Here is a 26,199-nt window from a genome sequence, read left to right on the forward strand (position 1 = left end):
AGGAGGAAAAAAGGACAAATCACGCCTGATTTTATTTTGGTAACTACATCTTTGATGAGCTTATTTACAGAACTTCTGGAGGAAAGTGAAGATAGTATTTATGCACATCACAAGACGTGGCCTTAAAGGAGTACAACATATGGTTTCATCACTTCGACATTCATACTTGTTCCTGTAGATTCAATCTCTCTCACTTCTCTTTGCTGGTTCAATGGCTATTTTCTGGGCTCACCCAGGTTAGTGCATTGTTCTCCTCAAAATGGATATTTGTGCAGACATTTTTACAGCCAGATGCCCTTTCTGATGCCCTTTCTGATCTGATGCAAGAGGAACAAGGACTTTATTCTAACCCTAGAAGTCTTTGCAAATCAAGTAATGGCATGATAAATTATTTCAGGTGCTAAGAATGTTCTCTTATTTTTTGCTATTTAATATTGTAGAAACAACTATTCAACAGTTCCAATGTGTATGCACACACAAAGTGTGGACAGTAAAAACTGTCATGCAAACATCAAAGAACAATGTAGACTTGGAAGATAGACTTGAGCTGTCAAGAAAGTGGCCTTTTTGTCACAACAGAAGTTTATGTAGAACCATACAAACTAACAGAAATTCAAGCAATACATCCTTCTATATAAAAGTGGTCAGGATTGTCCTTCCGTCCCGTGAGTGCTACGCAGGCGCGGAGTTTCACACACGCCCCGTCCATTTTGCAATGCACGATGGGATTTGTAGTTTCGTTTTTCCAGGTAAAAGATGATTTTCTACTCCAGACTGTGCGATATCTTCTTATTCTTTCTTACTATATAAAAGCAGTCGGGATTGTCCTTCCGTCCCGTGAGTGGAAAGTGTAGCGGTATTCCGCTTATCACAGACTTACTACTTGCAGCTTACGGTACAAAGCGACATGATGTGAGTAGAGTTCTGGTGCTCCCATCGTTCCCTTGCTTTTGTGCGCGATGCGCTGGAAAAATAGACAAAATTATGTCTCTAGAAATAATTACTGTTGATGGAGTACAAATGCCTCACCGTGTAGTAAATATCAGGGGGGTTCAAAAGAGCGACCTCAGTATAGAAAAAAAGTTTACATTTCATCACAAAAATAACAGAAACTACAAGTATTAAAGTAATACCGCTCAAATGCAATATAACCAAATTAATGAGTTTGTATAAAATATCAAATTGATCTACATATTGAATTGCCTTCAGAAGTGGTCAACTTAAAAGTCGGTCGTCTTAAAAGCCGGGTCAGCCTAGTATACAAAAGGGCTTGGGATACTAACACGGGCTTATCTATTTGAAAAGATTAACTTATTCATGCATGCAGAATTTTGTCTTTGATACTCATACAGGTGGAATCCCATTGTAATGAAATTCTTATGATCATAAAAATATTTCGTTAAGATGAAAATTTCAGAATCATGAATATGGGTAAAATACATATACTATTGTGACTGGAGTCGGCGATTTGCCATCTGCAATGGCAGAGGCATAAGGACAGCTCCATAGTTGCTCTGCTGCGTCTGGTAAACAGTTAACCAAAGGCAAAGTAAGTGGTTGTCCTCTGCAGGATCAGGATTTGACCTGCTCTTCCTCACACTCTATAGGACTGCCACAGTGCTGGTTCCGAGTTGCTGGTATTCTTCCAATCTGAAGATGGGAGCTAAAGCAAGATGTTTGTACGTGTTGAGGCCCCTATCTCATGTGCCTGAATGCTGAAGTAACAGCTCGTATTTTGAATGAAGTCTTCAGACTGTACCTGCCTTTTCTATACAGTAACAAAGTACCTCTGTTTTCCTCAGAAACATGGACGCAACTTTCTGTCTCTTGTGCCGCTAACTCTGTCGCCCAAGCTCGACCATACTGGTATTAAAAAAACAGCACTTCTTAAACTGCAAAACACATTTTATTTGAAAATGACACATTAGGTGTGTCTTCTTCTGAGATCGGGTCGCGGGGGCAGCAGCTTGAGCAGAGATGCCCAGACTTCCCTCTCCTCGGCCACTTCTTCTAGCTCTTCCGAGGGAATCCCAAGGCGTTCCCAGGCCAGACGGGAGACATAGTCCCTCCAGCACGTCCCAATGCGGAGGAGCGCTGGTTGAGCAACAGTGGACCAGCTCTACACCCTTAGCAAATTCCTGGAGGGTGCATGGGAGTTTGCCCAACCAGTCTACATGTGTTTTGTGGACTTGGAAAAGGCATTCGACCGTGTCCCTCTGGGAATCCTGTGGGGATGTTCGGTCCCTGTACAACCAGTGTCAGAGCTTGGTCCGTATTGCTGGCAGTAAGTCAAACCCATTTCCAGTGAGAGTTGGACTCCGCCAGGGCTGTCCTTTGTCACCGATTCTGTTCATAACTTTTATGGACAGAATCTCTAGGCGCAGCCAGGGTGTTGAGGGGGTCTGATTTGGTGGACTCAGGATTGGGTCACTGCCTTTGCAGATGATGTTGTGCTGTTTGCTTCATCAGGCAGTGATCTTCAGCCCTCTCTGAATCGGTTTGCAGCTGAGTGTAAAGCGGCTGGGATGGGAATCAGCACCTCCAAATCTGAGACCATGGTCCTCAGCCAGAAAAGGGTGGAGTGCCCTCTCAGGGTTGGGAGCGAGATCCTACCCCAAGTGGAGGAGTTTAAGTATCTTAGGGTTTTCTTCACGAGTGAGGGAAGAATGGAGCGGGACATTATATGTAACTTTTTTTAATAAGAAATACAGGCATAAATACAGAATGACAAATGAGACTCTGAGAGGCACTATGAAACTCGAACAGTACAGTATCCGCACACAACTACCTACACAGAGGTGCTCAGTGGAGCACTGACTCAGAATTTGGCTATACATGTATGATGTCACTCCTACACTCTCACTGAGCCTTACTGAGACTGCCCGAGATCAGAAACTTTGCAACAGACTGTCACTTTCTTTTGGTATAACAAGAAAGAGACAGCGTGTTGCATGGTTCCCAAGTCTCAGTGAAAGCAGCATTAAGTGTTTTTTATAACGCATTATCATCTTTGATGGCCATGTCTGGTTGAAAAAATGTTTGTTGAACTGAAATTTACATTTCGTTTAATGAAATCCATTACGCATTGTTGTGATGTGGGATTTTGCCTATAACTTGATAAATGTTTTGTATGTCTTTATTTATAATTTAGGCAAACCAAGTGATGAGAGTTATTCGTGTTTGCCACCCCCTGTTTACGACTGTCTCTTTGTAATTTTACGACAGGATTTGGGGGGATGTGTCTTAAACCAGTTTGATGAGTATTTCTCTGCTAAAGTCTTTGTCTCATTCCCCACACAAAGCCAGGTTAGCTTAATATATGGTCTTGGGGGGGTTGAGGTGTTAAAATGTACAATTTCTCTCATTGGTCTGAGATATGGCTGTTTGGAATTGGCTTGTCTCAGAGGCCTTTAAGTACCATGATGTCCTATTGGTTCTAGGAATTGGAGAGAACCTAAAAAATTTGCTTGCTCAACCACATTCTCTCTCTCTAACCAACATATGATGAAGAAGCATCTCTCTTGCTAACCTGTGATGATGAAGACAACACAATGAAGAGCACAGCTCAGCAGCCATGTTGAACAGACATGTGGCTGAAAGCTGAGCACCAATGATGCCTTAACTGGAGACATTTTAAGTAACTGCAAGTCTGTGTGCCACCTGAATTACACATCACCATTTTATCAGGTTGTATGGTTGCCAATATTCAAATGTACTTTGCATTTTGTTATTATTTATGAATATTATCAGTAATACATTATTTTATGTGTAACTTAACTCCTGCTTGTCTTTTTACTACATCTAATTGCCTGAGGTTATAGATATAGAAGGGAAGGTGGGGAGAAGTTATATTAAATAATATTTTATAAACAGTGGTAAGTCTGTGAGTTTAGGCATTCTAAGGCTGCATATTAATAATACAATAGGGGAAAGTAGAGCAATACATATATTACTCTACCAAGATAAAACACGCATGATGTTGTATGAATGTTTGACTGGTGTCAGGGATGCCAGGGGCAACGACCCGGCCGGGACGCCTGGAGGGACCGGAAGAGGGTCTACGCCCGCCCTGGATCACATGGGGGCTGCCATCCTGGTTGCTTTTGGGGCCACGGGTAGAGGGCATGGAAGCCAAACCCTGTAGGGACCCGTGGTCACCGCCAGGAGGCGCCCCAATGCCTTGGGGACCCTGGACCTCAGCACTTCCGCCACACCAGGAAGTGCTGGAGGTGAGAGGAGCAGGGACACCCGAAGAGCTTCCGGGAGAACAGCCGGCACTTCCGCCACACTGGGGCGTGTCCAGGGAGGAGTGGCGGGAAACACCTGGAGCCCATCCAGGATGAAATAAAAGGGGCCGTCTCCCTTCATTCGAGGCTGGAGTCAGGTGGAAGCAGGACAAAGCAGGAGAGAGAGTGGAGGCGGCCCGAAGAGGAAGGCATTGTGTGGCCAGGACTGCGTGGGGGTTTGTGTGTGCACTTTTGAAACTTGTAGATGATATTGTAAATAAATGTGTGGTGGTGTTTAACAACATGTCTGCCTGTCTGTGTCCGGGCCGTGTCCACACTGGGCAAACAAATGGTTCTCATTATTCTGAAAATTTCATTACTCCAGCATTTGCTATCACAGGATTTGACCTACCTATATAACATGGAGTGCAAGATGAAAGCCAAGACTTTGGGGGGTGAGATGAAGAAAAGATTACTTGAAACAAAGCTCAGAAAGACACAGGCAAAATGAGAAGAATAGGATGTGCTTGAATAGGATTTGAGCCCAGGATCCTGGAACTATTAATGCTAACTAATGCACTATATGCCACCTACACATGTATATTCATGTTGCATTGTGTTTTTATGTTCTGTGATATTTTTGTTTTCATAAGAATTACTTATAAATGCAGTGAGATAGCTTCAGTTTTTTGTTTGGTGCTTCCTGATTCACTGGTATGAGAGACCCACATATGATATACCATTTAACTCATCTTGATGTCTAGTTGTACAAGATATTCACCTTTTGGGTGTTCCTCCCTATTTTTGGCCCATTAGCTCTGAAAAACCCACAAATCTTGAAAAACAGCATAGTTGGGAGAATGTCCCCCAATATAAATGTTTACTCTAAAACTTTATTAATTAAATCTTGCCATATTTTTAAAATGTTTTGAACAGCTCCTCAAAGCAAGTATTTGATTGTTTCCAATTTCAAATTGTATAAAACATCAGTTACTCACCACCTTATAACAAGAGGGCTGGGATTCTTCCAAATGAGCAAGATAAGTCTATGTGCTAGTAGTGAGGTATATGCAAATACAATCAATTTGTCCTTCTTTACTTTAAGCCCATCTGAGAGTACACCAAACACATCTGTTAATGGGTTAGGAGTGATTATGACACTGATGCTGCCCGATAGGCATTCAAAGAATTTTGTCCAGAATAATGTTAATTTGGTGCACGCACAAAACATGTGGCCCATGGAGGCTGGGGTTAGACTGCAACATTCACAGGAATGTATCCAAGCCAATTTTAAATGAGATAAATTAGCTTAATACAAAATTTTAAGTTGAATGAATGAATGCTTTCTGCATATGGAGCAAAAGTGTATTCTATACATGGCTGCCTTCCACTCCTTTTCTGAGATAATAAGTGAAAGATCCTTTCCCCACTCTACCTTTGGATCTTTGAAAGGAAGGGACTTTAAAATGTTTTTATATATTATTGAGATGCTTTCTGAGTCTTCAAGACTGATCAGTATTTCTTCTGGAATTGAATGGGTTAAAGGTGAGGAAAATTGAGCAGGTTCCTCTTTTTAGCAAAGTTTCTAATTTAAAAGTAGTGGAAAAATTGTGTGTAATTGCTTATAAGATGCAAATACATTGCCTATATACAATTCTCTAAGTGATTTAATCTAAGATGTTTTCCAATGATTAAAAACTGTATAGGTTTGAGAGGGTAGAAAAAAGTTATTATCATTTAAAGGTGCAACAGATAAGAGGTTCTCTGCCTTAAAGTGCTTCCTGCATTGGTTTCATATTCTGAGTGATTGATAATTGGATTATTAATAAATTCATGATAATTTGTATTTACTGGGGCACAAAGCAGGGCATATAAAGAAGCACAGCAGGATTTTATTTCTATTGCAGACCAGGCTTGTGTATATTCCTCAATTTGCATCAATGTCCAGGTAATTACAGCTTGTATATTTGCTGCCCAATAGTAAAATCAGGTAGTGCCATGCCACCTTCTGCTTTAGGTCGCTGTAGAGTCAGTCACCCTTTGGATGCAAGGATGTTTTGAATTCCAAATAAATAAGGTCATAATTGAGTCTAATTTCTTAAAGAATGATATGATAATATTTTTGATATCTAATTCTTTACCGGTGGTCCTAAGAGCCACTTTCAGAAGGTTAAAAGTGACAAATTTGAAATGTAAGTATGTGGGGTATAGTTTAAGACTATTTCAAGGTCAGTCATTATGGATGAGATATTAAGTTTGATTTTTGATCCTTTATTAGGGATATAGATGGTGAAAAATTACAAATTACTATTAAAATTGAAAAATATTTAGACTTTAGACACATTAATAAAGCAGAAATTTTAATATTTCAAATGTGACACAACTCTTTTTGTTTATCATCAAGTTCTTCCATGAGACCCCTGAATACAATGTTGTTGTTGTTTATTATGTACTTAAATCTCACGAAGTAAATCATTGCTTTTTCTTATAAACATCCTGAAAGAGGGGAACTTGAACCAATTCAGACTTTTCATTGTTTGTTGATAGTGATTTTTTGTTATTTTTTTACCTATGCCAGGGTTTTATGTTTTTAATCCTTATTTGTTCATTTTATGCTTTTTGTGTATTTTTAAAAACATTTTGTTTTAAATAAAACTGTTTTGTGAATTGAAATTGTGGTAGACAAGCCAATAGAAGAGAATACAGTTCTGCAGAGCTGGAAAAATAGTAAAACAGAACCAAGAGATAGACAAGGCAAAAATCAATATGGCAATTTCTAGTAAGGGTTGTAAATAAAGCAAAAAATTACTAAGCCCAATATACAAAACCAATGGTCAAAAACAAGGTGATACTCAAGTTTCTAAACTTATAAGTTGATAACACAGTGTTATTTGTATTCAGAATCTTGAACACCAGAATGTGTGCACTCCTGACCTTTGATGTTGTGGTTTTGCCAGGGTTTCACAAAAAGCATCAAAATGAAAAGACAAGGGTTAAAAAGACCAAATCCAGGGATCCCTGGCCAAACCAAAACACCCATTCAATATACACTGCTCAAGAAATTAACGGAACACTTAAATCACATGTCAGATCTCAATGAATGAAATATTCAAGTGGAAATTCTTTACTGAGTAATACTGTGTAATTTGTTGAGAACAAAATGATGTATCAACAGTCAACAAAAAACAAAATTACCAGCCCACTGAGGGCTGGAATTAACATCATACTGAAAATCAAAGTCAAAAAATGAAGTGACAGGCTCATCCAACTTGCATAAATTTCATCATAGCAACTCATAATGTGACTAAGTAGTGTGTATGACCCTCTCATGCCTGTATATACTCCCAACAATGTCTGGGCCTGCTGAGGATGAGATGGTGTCCTGGGGGATCTCCTCTTAGACCTGGATCAGGTCATTAGTAAGCTCATGGACAGTCTGTGCTGCTACTTAGCAGTGGCAGATGCACCGAAACATGACATCCCAGAGGTTCTCAGTTGGTTTCAGGTCTGGGGAATATGTGAGCCAGGTAATGTCCTGCACCATGAAGAACCCAGGGCCCACTGCACCAATTTAAGGTTTATCCCGGTACCTAACAGCAGTCAGGGTACTGTTGCCTAGCACGTGATGGGCTGTGAGCACAGGTCCCACTAGAGGACATCATGCCATCGTGGAGTTGGCGTCTGACAGTTTGGTGAGAAACATGCACACCAGTAACCAGGTGGAGGTCATTTTGTAGGGCTTTGGCAGTGTTCTGTCTGTTTCTCCTCGCACAAAGGAGCAGATACTGGTCCTGCTGCTGAGTTGGTGCCCTTCTACAGCCCTGTCCAGCTCTCCTCATGTAATGACCTGTCTCCTGGTATCTCCTCCATTCTCTTCAGACTGTGCTGGGAGATACAGCAAACCTTTCTGGAGATGCTGGACTAGATGTGCAGCCTGAATCGGCTGCAGGTACTACCTCATGTTATCAGTAGTGACAAGGATACCAGCAAAATGCAAAACTAGAGAGTAATCAGTCAAGAAGAAAAAGGAGAGAGCAGTTGTCTGTGGCTGCCACGTGCAAAACCATTCCCTTTTTGGGGGTTGTCTTGCTGTTGCATCTACAGTATACCTGTTGTCACTTTCATTTGCACCAAAGCAGGGGAAGATGATTCACAATCACTTATGCTTCCTAACTGAACAGACTGATACTCCCAGGGCCGGATTAAGACGAAATTGGGTCTGATGCTGCAGCACAAAAAAGGCCTATTTTTTCTCTGCATTGGTGCATGTTTATTCGACACTCACCATACATGTACAATCAGACCGACCAAGGAGCCTTAATTGCTTGCGACGCAACCAGCCAGCCTTTATTGAACATGAATAATAATAATGACGTAGTATTGTAACAACTCGAGAGTAACATTAAACTATGTAACATCAACATTCAATAGCAACTGTCTGAAAAATGCACTCAATGCAGAAAACCTAACAATGAAATACACAAAATTTTGCAATTCTCTTATGAAACAGAGTAAGAAAAAATGAATTTGCAGAGACATTGGGTCAAAGTGAATCAGTTCAGGCTCTTGAGGGTAAAAATGTGTCCACGATTTAAATTTCATAATAGACCAGAATCCTTTCGAGGATCTTAAAAATTCTAAATATCCATGCCGGGCCCATAGGCCGGCTTTTAGTTTTACCTATACAGATAACCATTTAAAAAGCCATCAATTTTTACTGTACAACTAACTTTCAAGGTGAAAAATTTACGACGTGGCAATTACCGAACAATAATAAAGTGGCCAGAATCCCCAAGATATTGCAAAAAACGCAGCTAAATTACTAAGTAAACTGTTTAACGTAAAATTGATAACATTAACTTGAAATCTTTGGTTAACAATAAACACAACGTTATAGTTACTGTACGTCACAGCGCAAAGAACAATAGTAACTGTATAATAAGTAATGCTGTGTCTAGGCGTCTGAAAGACAGACTCCAAATTTCATTCTAAGAATTATTTTGAGGTTATTATAGCAAAGGAAAACTTTTCAACTTCTGGAAAATTCTTGTCTGCTTTCATCTGGGCCTATTTCAGGAATGGGCCTAATGCTGCAGCATCAATAGCACCCACCTTAATCGGGCCCTGGATATCCCTGAAGCTTAAATGGCTTGGTGTTAAGACTGTGTTTCATAATTTTTTTGAGCAGCATATATTGTAATGTGTGGCACTCTGACTTTCTGAATGGAAGCATCAGTAGAATTTAGCTTTTGACTAAACTATCTTGTTAGAATTAGTGATTATAATACTATACTATGCATTACCATATCATTTTATATGACCGCTCAATCCCGAGCATGGTCATGGAGACTGATCATAATATATACACTAATAAGTCTATTATAAACTAATCACAATTTCAGATACATAAAAGAAGATCAAAGGAAAAAGTTAAGTCCTATTTTCTAAGACTTTCATAGTGTGCCTTAATATTCTGCTGATAGGCTCATCTAATATTTTAAAGTTATCAAATGTTCATCAAATCATAGCACAGGATTAGACTATCATTATCTCCCTAATGATAGCATCTCACCATTGGAAAATATACAACCCTAACAGTTATTAGATTTCACCCCAACATACAGATGCCAGCCTATTCTAAATAAAAATGATAACGAATGAAATTCTTATCCCGCCAATTCTCTCCCCTGGTCGCTGAGAATGCGTCTCACATATATCATTATCGCATCCAACTAACAGGTAGAGCCTCCTTGATTGCTGCCTCCGTCTAAATCCACATTAGCCTGCCCTGCAAAACCCTGCAGCAGTCACGTCAATTTCTGTGAGCAAAGACGATTCAAACATCTGTGCTGTCAGTCCAAGAAGTGCATCAAATATTCATAGTATGCTTCTTCAAAGATTTTACCATCAAATTAAGAGAGAGAAAGTTATTTCAGAAGCCATCGTAAATGCTGGACCAAGTGATATTGAATTATTATGAACATAACCTATGCTACTAATAAAACTCATGTTGCATTTGAATTAGTACAATATAATTAAGGTTTATTTAGCACTACACAGTCATTACATTATCCATTATTATATACAATGGCACAGAAGTTAGGGAAGTTATAACACACTTCCGGGGATGTTGTTTCAAATCCCAGCCTACTCAGTGTCCTTGTCATGTTTGTATGTATTCTGGTTGTTGTGGTTTCCCACCCCATCTGAAACATGCAGGTTAGAAAAAAATCTAATAGACTGAATATGTGTAAGCGTGTGTGCACCCTGTGATGGGCAGGTGTCCACTCCATCGTTCTTCCTCCTTTGCACACCATATCTGGTCAGATTGTACTTACTTGCCAAGTCTGCAATGGAGAAAATGGTGTGTATTTCAGCAATTTAATAATGCACTAAGAGTCATTTTTAGGTAACAATTCATTCATATTTTTGCTATGAAAAATCTGAAATCCCATAAGCCTGTTGGTTGCTGACAACAAGTTAATTCAAATATTTTGTACTCATCAGAGACACAGTGAGCCTTTTTTAGCAGTGACATGTACAAGAGTTACAGTATATAATTCTACTCCATTATACATAGCACAGCACAACTGACCTTGACCTCAGCAGTTTAGAGACACAAATTAGCCTTTGTACTGAGAGAGGAAATTTGATCAAACTTGAGGTAAATCTGAAGAGATAACTTAAGCTCAGGATCAAATTGCTGTGAGCTGTATAACTCTTCTCTGTATGTTCTGTATGTATTGCCTGAAAATGTGAAGCTAGCTCAACTTGTTTAAACTTTTTAGAGAGTCATTACAAAAGAAAAGGTTATGAGACCAATCCCAAATTACTGTGTGACCTACAGCAAGTTGCCTGCTTTCCATTTATATAAAATATGGATTTTATCTACATTGACTATCTCATTTTCTGACATTATGAGAAGGATTTAGAGGTCAAGGTGGACTTGCCACTATCAGCTTCCAGATCATGTTTAGAAACCATTAAGAAGTTTAACAGAATGTTAGGTATTATACCATAATGAGTAGAGTACAAGATCAAGGAAGTTATGCTCAAGCTTTATAATGCACTGGTGAGGCCTCATTTGGAATACTGTGTACAGTTTTGGTCTCCAGGCTACAAAAAGGACAGAACAGCACTAGACAAAGTCCAGAGGAGAGTGACTAGTCTGATTATAGCGCTACAGAGGATGAGTTAAGAGGAAAGATAAAAACAAAGCTGAGCCTTTTCAGTATAAGTAAAAGGAGATAAGATGATTGAAACGTTTAAAATTATAAAGCAATCGAGACTGTTACTTTAAAATGAGTTCAGTAAGAACCTGGGGACACAGTTGCAAATTTGTTACATTTCATACAAACAGTTGGATGTTTTTTCTACACATAGAGAAACACAGACACATGGAATTAAGTTAACAAGTAGCATGGTAGACTGTGGGTCTTTAGGAACCTTTAACACTAGACTTGATGTTATTTTGGAAGAATTAAGTTGTTAGGACTGGCAAGCTTTGTTGAGCTTAATCTGCTGTTTTTATCTATATTGTCCTAATATTTCCATCCCCACATCCACCCATCTCTGATCCACTTCTTTCAATTAACATTTGAAGTGAACTACAACCTAGCCTGGCAGCAATTCAGTTAACACTTCCATGGTACTGCCAACAGCATCAGTTGGAAGGCAGGAACCTGCGCTGGATGAGACATACCGTAGGTGCACTGCTTAAATGCGTAAGCCATTCAAGTAAGGTGTTATCTGATGGTACAACTGCTAAAGGATCTTTAAAAAATGAAAACTGCATTTAATGAAGATATCATCAGAAAAAGGAAAAAATATCATTTTAGAAGTACAAAAACCTCATTTAATTTAAAAAAGGTCCGGACAAACGGAAATGGGAGCAGATAGAAAGCTTTAATCGGAAAAAGCGGATTAAAGCTTCAGTCATTTTCATACAATCTGCTTTGATGCTTTGTGACCAATTTTGCATTAAATTGTCACAGTGCATGCCAGGTGACAAACACAAGTCGAGTAGCGCCTAACCTTGAAGGGTGTTTGAGTAGGGAGTGAAGGTGAAGGGAGGACCCTTACTCTAGCTGCATAGTTTGACTCTTTAAATATAGAACTAAATCCTAGGGCACTTAGAAGAGGACTGAAATATCTTTCTGCATAAACTTATGACATTAGGTAAATCTTTGCAGAAGCTGCTGGGTTTGCATCCTGGGTCCTCCATGTATGGAGAGAGCTTTGTGTATTGAAAAAAGCATTACTATTATTATTATTATTATTATTATTATTATTATTGAGCGTTACTGCCTCTGGGAAACTGTGTGGTTTGTCCCTGTTACAATCTATTGGCTGCATGAAGGCCCTGAGGAACTCAGAACAAAAAAAAAATGCCGTGAAAATGTAGTGGGGCTGAGCCAGCAAACAACCAACCTTGATTTCTGCTTAATAAATGATAAAACTGCTACACATTTGATATTAAAAATGAAAAAGAAACAAAGCCAACATTAGGAGGTATGGTTCATTTATTATGAAAACAAATGGAACAGAACTAATTTTCCTTCCTGCTCGCATGGTGAAACCACAGGCTATAACATAGTTCATTTTAATTTCACATAATCACTTAATAAATTGTTTATTACTGGCTGGTCACATACAGTATTCTAACATAATCGAAAAGCTAGCCACAATTTGGCCAGAGGATTTATTACTAAGAATGTCTTTATTACTGCAGTGCATAATGCTCTCATGGTCGTCAGAGTCTAAAACTAAGGCACAAGCAAACAGGCGCCACTCTGAATGCGTTAGTGTCCTACATTAATAGAGAACACTGTAAACCACTTTACTTGAAGTGCCCCCGTTAAAGTGTTAAATGAAGTAGACAGTGCAGTTACACAACACTCACTTGTATCATGATATACCTAAGAGTGGAGCAGTGACTGACACTGCTGCCTAACTGCTCCAGAGTCTTAGCTTCAAATCTCAACCCACTTTGCTTGTTCTCCATGTGATTTCTCCAGCTACATTGGTTCCAGTTATATTAATAGTGATATCTCTAAATTGGCCCAGAATAAGTGAGATTTTCCTGCTATAGACTAGTGACACATCAGGGGTGGTTTCTTGTGCTGCACCTGACACTACCAGGATAGCTAAAGCCTGATGACACTCCTATATTGGCAAAAATAAGTTTAGAAATTGGATGTTAAGGAAGAGACGAACACGTGGAAGTGTGCTGCCATGTGATCCACAGAATAAATCCCTATCTAGGACATATTTTTCATGGAGTTTGGTTCCCTCAAACATACTTCTTATGGGGTGTCCAGTTGCCTTTTAGGGACATGCTTTTAGACTAATCAATTGTAAACTGATGCCACTGTTACCAAAAACTTTAGGTGCATAACAAGCAAACCTACAGTTAAATATGAGTTTCTAATTGTTATTCCATTCCTGAACTGTGGTATATTTACTGCCTGCCATTTTACACAGTGAGTAAACAATAATAATAATAATAATAATAATCCTTTGCATTTATATAGGGGAAGTACAGTTAAACTGAAACTATAAAGTAAATATGCTATAATTAAAACTTAAGTGTTACCCTCCTATTTCCCTTCCAAAGCATTAAGACCCACCTGTAGGCCTCCACTACCACCAACAATTTAATTGGTTATCACTGCTAACACCTTCCAGACATATTAACATAAGGCACTGACATCCCATGCTGGCAAAAAGGAAGGTGAGGTTGTGATGCCCCACGTGCCCATATGCATGTGCCTCTTCTGTTTCCCTGTTTCCCAGGCCATCAATACTTATAACTGAAGATGGACCAGGATGAATGTGGACACAGCAACAGTTATCAGTGCAATCGTGCATTCTGCAAGTTTATTCAAATAAACAGTGTTCAAAAATGTGGTGTTTCAAAAGTCCAGAATAAATAATCCATAATAACAGTGCAATGTGGAGACGAAAACCAACAAATACATTTTAATAAATAAGTTAAACTAAGGATAAAATCACAGACAGAATCGACTTTTCTTCTTACTAAGACCCAATGCGTCTCTCTCTCTCTCTCTCTCTCTCTGCTCACACTCCAGATCTGACAGTGATGCTGAGATGCTGACAAATCCAGTTAGCCATTTTCCTCTCATCCCAGCCACCTTCCATTGGTATCTGTTGAGACCCACCAAGCCTGGTCTCCCTCATTTTGCTACCTTCTACAATGGTCAAAAGGAGGGATCCAGCCCTCTCCTCAGTATTGCCTCAACTGCCCGCATCTGTTCTCTCTCTCCTGCTGTCCCTGTTGGTTTTCCTTCCTTCCATTTGGATTGGATCTCTTTTTGTCTATCCTAGATCAAATCTTACACTCCAATAAGTGTAGCTGAATTAAACAATCCTCAGAGCAACAGTCTGTGGGATTTCTGTGCCAATTACTCTCAGACACATGAAGGAGCAATCAACCAATTCTCCCATTAATTACTCCAAAGTTGCTTGTTTCTCCTGCACACACCTACGCTCATGAAATCCAACCAACCAACACTATTCTTAAAAAAATAGCACCTCCACTGGTTCTCTAACCACGCTAAACTCTCCAGGGACCCTGGATACATTTCACTATGGTGGTGTGATCTGTAAACAAAGTGGAAATCAATCCCAGACTCACCCTTTCAAGTAATCCTTGGAAGAGAGATGTTTGGTGATTGGCTCTGGTAAAAATGTAGAGGCAACCCGTCTAATCTGGCCTTCTTGGAAATATGGAAATAAACAGCAAGGAGGCTAGCTGCCCCAGACTGCATTCAGATAGACAAGAAGTTGGCTGACTGCTTGGAAGTACAGACTTTTTTTTCCAGTTATTCCAGTGTTACTCTCACAATAAATGCTTTGGAGGATGATTGGTCCTGTGTAGGTGTGAGAGTGAATGGCCCAGGCAATGGACTGTCATGCATCCAGTTTTGCTGTAATAGGCTCTGGAACCCCCTACTGGAAATAGAAGAAGTATGTTTGAGAATGTATGCACTATGTTCTATTGTACTGTGTGCAAAATAAGAAACACTAAATGGTGCCATACTGCTAAGAAAACATGACATTCTCCTTTCTTTAGTCATGTTGTAGGTCCTTATATTATTTAATGCTGCTCACAGGAACAAAACTGAGCTTCCAATTGTGGAAAATGAAAATACTCAAAAGGAGAACTGGGAGTAGGTAAGACAGCAGTCCTGCACTGGGTGGGCACACTCACATTCACATACCTGGGAAGTCAGTGTGGTGTAATGGCTAGGGCAGTGGACACGGGACCTTAAACCACAAGGCTGCTGGTCCAGTATCTGCAAGTACTTTACTATAAAACCCGTAATAAGTTAATTAAAAAGCCTGAGCTCCAACTGTTCAAAATATCTATAGAGTTGTAACAAAACCAGATCTTGAAGAAGTCATCTGGAATATGGGTGTCAGCCAAATGTACAATAATAATACCAATTAACAATGTATAGCTTTGGGATTTTGGAGCAAGCACAACAGAACATACAAGCTCAATACAGAAGACTCAATAGCTGAGAATGAAAGCGTAATCCAAGTGGTGTGAGATAACAATGCAAACTTTATTTATCTATAGATTTTTATAAGTTGCATTTGTGACTTTAAGTCAATGTGTAGGAGGATGAGCAATTATGGATGCAAGGCCACAGTTATTGTTTAGTGTAGGACAACACTGTACATGTATATGGATGATAATAGCTGCTTCTTATTCTTTTGGATACTCCCATTAGGGGTTGCCACAGCGGATCATCTTTTTCCAAATCTTCCTGGTCTCTGCATCTTGCTCTGTTACACCCATCACCTGCATGTCTTCTCTCACCATATCCATAAACCTTCGCTTAAGCCTTCCTCTTTTCCTCTTGCCTGGCAGCTCTATCCTTAGCATCCTTTTCCCAATATACACAGCATCTCTCCTCTGCACATGTCCAAACCAATGCATTCTCATTTCTCTGACTTTGTCTCTAAACTATCCAAACTGAGCTGACCCTGTAATATACTCATTCAAAAAATCAAACAGATGGAGAGATGGACTCCAATAGCTGGACTCATTCAACCCTGTGGAAACCTAGAGGCAGCACAACCACAGCATTGCAGACTGCAGCAGACATGGTAGTGGCCTGAGGAGGAAAGAGATCAGAGACGCATCAGTGTGTTGGAGAGACACCAACAAAGAGATGGGCAAAAAGAGCTATGAGCCATCCTGAAGGATGGCCATTGGCAGTACAGCAGCCAAGGCAAAGCCTATTCTGCAGCTCATCAACACATGGACAGTTCTTCACAAGTTCTGGACAGAGGAGTGTCAAGTAAAGCAACAGGCCAGTTGAACCTGAACAAGGGTACAGAGATGAAGACGTGGCTGTGCCCAAGGTCTGTGCAGGGATTGGGATACAATGAAGTTCTGAAAAGTTTGTAGTAATTTAATGCATGCATTTTGGTGCTGAAAGGCTAGCATTAAAATACAAAGTCCAAAACATGTGACATTCCTGCTAGATGGTAAGTTACATTACACTGTGCAGAGAGAACGACTGTAAGCCATGGATGACAACTATAGTGGCTATGATGCATATATTCATACATCATCTAAGACTAGTTATGGCAGCTAATATCAATTGAACTTTATATAGTACCTCAGCATGCACCATCAAAAGCCACAATACAAGAAATAGATGTTAATGGATACATTCAATAGAACTGAGGTTCAAGGGTTGGTCTCAGGCTGGGTACCACTCAAAAACCAGTTTAACATTAAGCTTCACTGTATGCACTTCACACAGTGTCAAAGAACAAGTTTGGCCCACCATATCAAAGGTGCTTTAAAAAGGTTAGAAGAGCAATGGAAAGATGTGAAATAAGACAGAGTCTGACCCAAGCCAGAAAGCAGCATAACATACTTCAGGCAGCAATGATGTCAATGTGACCTGTCAGACCGCTCTAATATACAACTGTGCACTATATGCCTTTTTCAAATTAAACAACATTGCAGGAATATTTTCTGGTGCAAATTTTAAGACTCATAACCTGTTTAAAAAAAAAATTGCCATCCATAATTGTATTTTCTATTGCATTAAAAATGTTTCACGTGTTTCTTAAGAAACATCCCTGAAATTACTGATTTACCAGATTAATCTGGAAAATATTGTGGACCTCTGAGTATTATTCTAGTAGGAAATGTATGTAAGTCGTTTACACATAATTACACTGTATACTTAACCACCACAAAAATTGTCCATTACAGTTTTGTAAGGGATATCAATGTCAAGTCTTCTCCAAGCTGAAAATTGTGCACAAAACCATCACTGCTGCACACCACCTTGTCTAATTACACTTAAATGCGGTCAATGACTTATAAATCAAAATACAAATTGTTATTTTCCAAAATGCATGGCTGTGAGTTTCAATATCTAACAGGAGGAATTCAAGCCTCAAAAGTCCTGGGTTCAAATGCCAGTCCAGGCAGTGGTATGTGTTAGGCTGCCTGAATCTGGCTAGTCTGTGCTGTGATTTACTGGCCTCCCATCCACAGTTAGTTCTTACCTTTTGTGCTGCTGGGAAAGACTCTTCCATTTAAATATCTGGATTAGGGTGGATGTGATCAAATGAGTGGGCTGATATCAATGGGGTTGGTTACTGCCTTGTGTACAAATTCACTGGGGTGGAAGACTCTTGTATTTATATATCTGCATTATACTATGTGAAATGCACTGCAGCCAGATTTCCCTGAATATACTATGGCTCCTGACACGGAAAGTTGTAAAGTGGGTTCAGTAAAAGGACAATTGGAGGGAAGGAGGGATACATCACATACAGTATGTACTGTATTTTCTTTATATATTGAACAAATCAAGTACCATTCCTTGGTGTATGGGTGTGCCTATTTACTTTCCACTCTTCATTTGCTAGGTGCAGTTTAAGAATTGCACATTACAGTACAATTATTTATGGTTTAATTATTTATGGTTTAAGTTGTGCAATTTAAAGTTCCCCTGATTTCACAACACTTCTAATTACTTCAAAATAAATTCCTTAATCCCGGGCTTTCAGTTTTCCATCTTGTTTATTTTACAATATGTGCTCTTGCACATACCTAAACTAATAGTCTAACGGCATTCCTGAAGGTACATTTCCAAGTGCATACCTATAAAGTATTTACGTGAACTGTGCAGTTAAACACTGAACGTTCTCTCGGATTGTCAGCAGGAGCGGAGATTACAAATCTGTCCACTTCGGTGCCAATCAGGTGCGGGTGACGGGTGCAATCAGAGACGTTATGCGGCACTCCTGGTCGGTTCTTCATTTTGACTAGTCGGGACAGAAGAATCCCTTTCCAATACTGCCCTCGAGATCTAATGCACAGCTTAAAGAGCCAGCACTCAAAAAGTGGACAATCCTCGAACGATGACCAGGAATTCGGACCTTCAGGCGGAAGGATTCTTATACGAAATGGAATGTGCGCGCGTTGCATAAGGCAACTAATTTTAGCTGGCCTTCCTCCTACTTAGAAGATGAGTAATCCACTGGCAGCGCACGATCTGCTCCGAATCACCGAAAGTGAACTCAGTCCAGCGTGCGCGCGCGGCGGAGGCGGCTAAGCGAGTCTGTCCGGTCTGATTCGCCCCTCTCCTTTTCCTGGTGTATGGCTGCTAGTTACCAGCTGATTACTCCCCCGGCACTGGGTTGTAAGTATTGATGTAACCTGCAGCTAAAGTTGACCAAAACAAAGACATGGTTAAAATATATGCTTTTATTAATGGATATCGCTATTTGCCCTCTAATAGGGGCGGTTCCCAAACAGCTGCCTCCTTAAGAACTAGAAAACGAAGGATCTTGTATCGGCGTCAAGTAGGCTATGAGAAAAAGACGTGCAAAGGCACCCATTAAGATACGATGGGCGAATGAGTGGGCACTCGAATGTCAAGATAACCGTAAGAAAAGCAACGCCTCGCCTGCAGCGAGCGCATCTGTTGTTGGAAGCTCGCGCCCCTTATCGAAAGCGCAGCAGTCGGGGAGCCTGCATGACACGAAGGAGCCCTGCGGCCTCACGCGCCTCCCACGGAGCAGCTGACGTGGACATGGACTTGCAGCGCCAGCCGGTCTGGGATGTCAAATGTTCGTTTTTAACACCTCACTTTAATCTGCAGCTTGGCCCGGCGACTCCATTATTACCGTGTTCACTGTGGACTTTGTGGGTAAAACCGAGTAAACATCTGGCAGAGACCAACTGTAGGTGGAAAAAATGCATCTAGTGCATCACGAAAGGGAGGGTGTTGGGGGAGCATCGTAGTATTACAGCCCATCCTGAATAGAAAATCTGCACATCTGGTTACGATATCCTGTCCCAATTAAACAAAGGCAAGCAGCGCACTGAGGACAGCTCCGATCAGACGAACGCCACGGGCTCACTCCCGGAATCCGGAGCTCGGCCTGTGAGTGGAAAACATTTTATTGACCTATTGTCTTTCACCCAACGCGAAGGTATAAAACAGTTCTTTAGAGGCCTCGTAAAAAGGTTAATGGAACTGGTTGTTCGGAAAGGGAGGCTCACGTAGTAAATGTGCACAAAATGTAAATTTAGGAAACGCTTAGATAAGGACGCATTGCTGTTAAGAAAGGAAAACGTAACGATCAGTTGTTTCCTTTTAAAATGGACATAAGGAAAACAATGTTCACATGCACCACTGTATTACAGGAATGGCATTTTCTTCGATGTAGAACACCTGCTAAATCTCGATATAGGCTGCATGAGGGGGTTTATGGGATCCTTAACATGACATGTTTGACACAGTTGATTTTGTCTTACAGACATCACTGGATGGCCCAGAAAAGTCCCTACAATACCTGATAAACTTGAGGAACATTAACTTAATTCTAAAGCTGTTAGTAGAGACAGAGACCTAAAGGGAAGAGTGTGAGACAGCACCAGAAAAAGTGACATCTGCCTAGACCTCAATGTGATATTTGGTGTGAATATATTGCAGTAGGCATCTCTGGTAAATGAAATTGGATCAGCTTTAACTTGTGGAAGCTTAATTAATAACATTCTCATTTGTTTTTATGGTTCCCCGTACAGAAGGTTGACTCAGTGCACAGTTGGTGAATTAAACTGAACAATCAAGGACTAGGCTCAATAAGTGCACCAGAGCTTCTCACCCCAGCCCAAGGGAAAATGATAATAAATAGGCTCTCAGACTAATGGAAAAAATTCCTTTAGCTCAACAAGCTAGGTTGTTAATTTTTCCACTCCACAGGAGGACTTTGAGAGTAGGACAATATGTGGTGTGAAAACTATTGCAGGATGTGCCTCTCTTCAATTCCATGCATGGCCTTGGGCTGCTGTCTGAGACAGTCTTTGGATGATATCACTGCTGACATCAATGAAGAGAAGGAGATATATACTGTCAGTTTATGGGTAATAGACCCTTCATTAATCCATAAATCACTCCACTTTCTGCTAATTCCTGCTCACTCCTATTCTGCTCTGTGGGCAGCACCTGTTCTATTTCAGACAAAAATAAAATGGCAGGGCTGTGCTCCATTCACAAAGGAAAACAAAAGCATGACACTTAGCTCTGGATGAGGTACAAGGGGAAAGATATGGATAACAACAAAGCAAAAAAAGTCTCTTAAAATGTTGTCTCACTGGCTCCCAACTGCATTTTACAGCAGCCTCATTTTCATCTTGATGATTCCTTGAAATATTTAGCTGGTAAAGAGCTACAGTCAATCTCTAATTGCATAAAAAAGACCGAGATTACAAGATTCACTTAAAAATTAATCTTCTGCTCCCATAAATCTGCTTCATTAAAACTTCACTGTGAATTGCCTGGTCGTCACGAGCCTTATCTCTGCAGCTAATCAACAATACACCCAACATCAGAAATTCCTTAAAGGACAGGCCTGAACCCAAGGATTGAAATCAAAGATCTTAAGCTGTGGAATTCACATGTAGCTTCCTGATTTTTTTTTTATAATCAAATTTACAATTTTGAACAAAAACATGGACTTTTGCAGGTAGGAAATATGCCCGAAATACACCTCTGTTATCTTTGCTAGACAAGCATGTAAATTAAATGGTGCATAAGGTCCACTAAATCTTGTTAAGATCATGCCAGCTTATTTGGTACCACCACATATCAGCGCATATGAAGACTTGCAGTTGGAAGGACAGTGTCAGCTATGACACCAACCTCATAAACTCTTGACATGACTAATACCAGCTAACCAACTGCTCGGAAGCACAAAAAAGTAAATTCATTGGAACTGTGGCTGACTAGACTCAGAACAATTGACTCTGGATGATAAATAATGATAATAAAAAAAACTAAAATCTCTGCATGCTTACATCACAGAGACAGTGACAATAATGACAATATCCAAAGCTTGTGCAGAGCTTAAGATAAATTCAGCAGTTCTTAGCTGGAATAGTGATCTAGCATTGGGAAAATGTATTCCTGAAACTGCTGCTGGAAGTAAACCATCCAAATGTTAATTAACATTTTAGCGGAAATGATGGTGGGAGGAGGGTATCAACTATTGCAATTGGAGAGCATTATGGTTATCCTACATATAAAATATCCAAGAGCTCAACTCTCATTTGTCTGTGGATGTGGTGACTCTAGGAATTCAATTAAAACTGTGGATCACTGGTGGAAACTCAGTGCCCAATAAGTTAGTGTAAAATGAGTTAAAGGTTTGAGTGGCTCTGGTTTATATTTTAACAAAAAAAAAAAAAGAAAAAAACCTGGAGTATATTCTGATTTGTCAGAAATAGAATATAAAGACAACTGAGGTGCAAACAAAAGATATTTACCTGAATTCAAGGGCGCTAGTCTGAAATCACCATGAAAGGGCTTGTACAAAATAAAGAGGAGGCTTTTAAGACACACATTAATCCTGATGGCATTTGCAATACAAATAACAAAACTGCTTTATGCGCAATATAGTTATATTCTTCAAAAATGAAGTCAAAAACGCGCTGTTTCAGCGGTCAGCTTTTTAAGACATTTATTCAAAAAAGTTTCAGGAATGTCAAAAAATGCCAGCAAAACTAAGTGCAAGGCAGGAACCCACTTTGTTCAGGATGCAAATCCATTAACGAAAATAATCACACACACCGGACCTGTTTCAAGTTGGCTATCGCCCGGAAGTGCACGTATTTGGTAACCAGGAGACCACAAGTGTCCCTAAAGAACACTGACCCGCTGGCTCCACGCAGCCAGTGAACGGGCCAGAATCTGATGCACCGGTCCTGACAGCGGGCGCGATGCCTACTGCGGAAGAACGTCTGAAAGTAAAAACGAAATGTTACAGTCGTTATCTCTTTTTAGCCGTTGAGTTCTTACAATTATTTCAAAAGGTATGGAGGCACTGTGATTAACCCCAAGAATTACTGTAATGTTAAAACTGATTAGTCACTACATGATATGGCCTCTGACTGTAGGAATATGTTATATGTGTCAGCATGAAGAAACACAGCGACACAGAATGCGAGGTCAAGCTTAACGGTTTGTTTGTTTCTTTTTTAATTTCAACAAGGTTCTATACCTAATCCAGAACTCAGTAACACTCGTTGTCTCTTTGTACGACCATCCGCCAGTTTTAAGGCGCAGGCTAAAACTAATATTTGGCCACTTGTCTTACAGTTGAACCAGTCAAATTTTGGGGGACAAGAACCCATCCTGGACGGGGCGCCAAGCTGACAAATCTACACCGTTTCAACCCATAAATTATAGTGCTAAAAGGAGAGTACGTAGTAAAATAGAAGAGCATGGGAAACGATGGTTAAATATACTGTATACATATATTCAGTCTCCCACCGGTATATACATAATCAACACATCATAACGCCTTCCGCTTCACACTCATGCATTCCTTGTTTGCTTCCACAAAACGGCCACGCGCCTCCACGAGTAGCTCTTTCTGCTCTGTGTGTAGCAATCGCGCTCTCAAATCTGTCTTCATTGTGTCAGCTGTTATAGAGAAATTGAAATCGCGCTGGACGGAAGGGGGTGACAACGTAACTAGCAAGTTTATCATCTACATTATTATTATTATTATTTAGCAAAATAAAAGCGGAGGTGGAAACTACAGCTTCAAGAGGCGAAGCGATGTCACATTCTGATCCACTTCAGCTCGATATAGCACACTGTGGCTCTAGAATTAAACATAATAAACAGTTAAGAGGCGATTTTAATGAATGCGTAGGACGCAAGAAAAAATCGAATTTCTATAAGCAGAAAAAAGTACGCAGGCTCCTTAAGCGTGGTTTCCAAGCTCTCCATTCTTAATTGATGATAATCATATCTTGATATGGTTGCATGGATATATCATACGTTCACAAGTCTCATTTGGCATATCGACTTCACGTAAATGATACTGCATCGAATGTACTGGTGACATTGGGCCAGAGCGGACCGTCCTGACAGTCTGTGGCCGTGTTATTCCCATCCACTCGGGAGCTCAGGGATGGATTGGTGCGATGGTTTAAACTGACGCATTCTTTCCGATAAAACTGTAAAATAATATGTTTTATCAATCATTTCGCACCTGTCATTTTCCTTACCGAACATGTCATTTTTTGTTGGAAACTTAGAAGAACCACTTGCGAAGCAAAGCTAATGTAACAATGATAGATAGATAGATAGATAGATAGATAGATAGATAGATAGATAGATAGATAGATAGATAGATAGATAGATAGATAGATAGAATTGTCCCTAAGGCAAAATAATAAAGATGATGAGAAATTCACTGCAGGGTTGAATGATTGCCAACAAGGTTTCACCTCCTGCGGTGCCACTTTGCAATCACCTTTGTAAAAATTTCTAAGTTGAATTGTCCGTTGCAGCGCGCGCCACACGCACCCCTCAGCCGATCGCAACGACAAGTCAATGTGCAATTCAGAACCACTACTGAAAAGCACCCAATTATAGACACATTTTCCTGGAAATTCACTCTGGAAACTACAGTTCCCCAAGTTTCATATAAATCGTTTAAAGCTCGTTATTTATTATACAAAGAAAAACGTTATGTATGCGTTTGACTCCCTCCTTTTTAAAACGAACACTTACTTCTAGTAGGCTAACCACAATGCCAAAACGGACAATAGCCACTATGCTTGATCTTTCGCGCTCGGAATTGTACGAATCACGCTTCTTACCTGATAATCTTGTGGAGTCCCCGGTGATTTCGTAGAGCGAATTTCTTGGTTCAGCTGATGCCCACGTTGTGCCCCTTCTCACAGGGGCGGCCGAAGCCAACAGGCAGGAGAGAGCGCCGCTCCGTGCAGTAGAAGCCAGTTCCGAGCAGGCGGGCTTAGGGACGCCGTTTGCGTGGCTCTTTCCATCCGAATACCTCGCCGGTAATCCTTTGTCACATTTTTCAACTCTCCTCTTTCCTTATCCTCGCCGTGCATCGGTGTATAAAAAGTGACGGGAGTAGCCTTCTTTCTTAATAAGGTTAACAGTGGAAACTAAAGTGGAGGTCATGGGGGGAAAAAGATTAAAGAAAGGAAACCGAAACCCTCTAAAATTGTCGAAGGAAACCACGAAACCGTTGAGCACAAGGTTTGACTTGCCTTAAACCCGCTCCCCGGAGATCACGCGTACTGCTCCATCCCACGGCTGCCACTGAGATGTGCAGCCTTCCGGAATGCATTTATTTATTTGCTTACTTATCTATTTATTCCAGCGTCTCTGTCTCCCTCCTAAGCCTATCTTAAGGGAGACGCCGGTGTCTCATCGCGCATGCGCTTCCAGCCGCGCTTCCAGTGTGTCCGCACATTAGAGCACACGTACTCTTTCAGTTGTTTGTCGACCACTTTCATAAATACGAATGTGATTGCTTACCTTGCGCCCTGTTTTCTAGTGTAAATGTCGTGTCTTACACGGCTACCTCGCACATAAAGTATTCCTGCTTAAAATGCAGCACGATTAGCCTTGTTATATTTTAAAAATCCTAGTGGGAAATTCAAGCTGATATGATTTTGCATGTGCTTTATCAATAAGGTTCTTAATTTGCACACGTTGTGCCGAGGATAGATTTCGGCCCGTATGTTTCTATCATCAATAGATTGCTATATTCAAGTATGTATGTTAGAAAAGAAAAACGAGATGCCACCCCCCTAGACAAGTTCACAATGAGGTACAGCACAAATGGAAGAGAAGACTTATATTCAAGATAAAATCTCTGCCATGGTACATCCTTCATCCCTGGGGTTCGGAACCATTTATAAGGTGTGGCTATTGTCCAGACCCACAGCTGTATTACACTTTTCACTAAGAGCTGAAGATTATTTAATAAAAACTTGCTTTCTATCAGGCTAGTTTTAGTTATTATTTTTTTTTTATTTGGTGTCTCCTCTTCTGGATTAGGTATTGATTTGCAGGTTCTCCTTTATATCAGTTCCCATTATGTGTTCCTTTAATATCACGGTAATTCTTAAAGGAAATAAATATTCTAAATCCACATGGGGTATGGTCCAGTGAGTGTCTTATTCTTTATGTTGCATTTTAGATGTTGAAGAGAAACAGCATACTTTAGTTAACTTACCTTGCAGTAGTTAAAAAACATTTTATTTATTTGGCTAATATCATACTGTACATTCTGCTGATGGGTGAAATATTGTACCATGGTTTAGTATTCTGCTACATACATGGACATTTTTTGGGTGAAAAATGCCAAATTAGCATTAAATAATACCCATATTCAGTTTCTAAACTATGTCATTTGCCAAAAGAGATACCAAAATACTCTCCTACTCCCATTCCAGACTTTGCTTTTTAATGCAGACTAAAAGAAAAATCTTTGTCTGTATTTTGGAATGTGACTGTATGATTTGATATCCATTTTACACAGTTAGGTTTTAATTAGTTTCTGTGAGGAGCTTTAGGTTAGTTTGTATTCTGTAATTTGACACATTTGGAGTTGACACAAAGGATCTACTGGT

At 40.1% G+C, this 26,199-nt stretch overlaps 1 protein-coding gene across 2 annotated transcripts in view; it reads right to left on the reverse strand.

Annotated features, from left to right (window-relative positions):
- LOC120531077 (probable G-protein coupled receptor 153) overlaps window positions 1-25,508 on the reverse strand; it is a 100,270-nt gene extending 74,762 nt beyond the window's left edge. For both annotated transcript variants that reach the window (XM_039756117.1, XM_039756116.1), the window contains exon 1: window positions 24,412-25,508. The gene's annotated coding sequence lies outside the window, so the exon portion shown is untranslated. The remainder of the gene's footprint in view (window positions 1-24,411) is intronic.
- Window positions 25,509-26,199: the final 691 nt, after the last annotated feature.

The sequence above is a fragment of the Polypterus senegalus genome, chromosome 6, assembly GCF_016835505.1.
Source record: "Polypterus senegalus isolate Bchr_013 chromosome 6, ASM1683550v1, whole genome shotgun sequence".
Lineage (NCBI taxonomy): Eukaryota > Metazoa > Chordata > Cladistia > Polypteriformes > Polypteridae > Polypterus > Polypterus senegalus.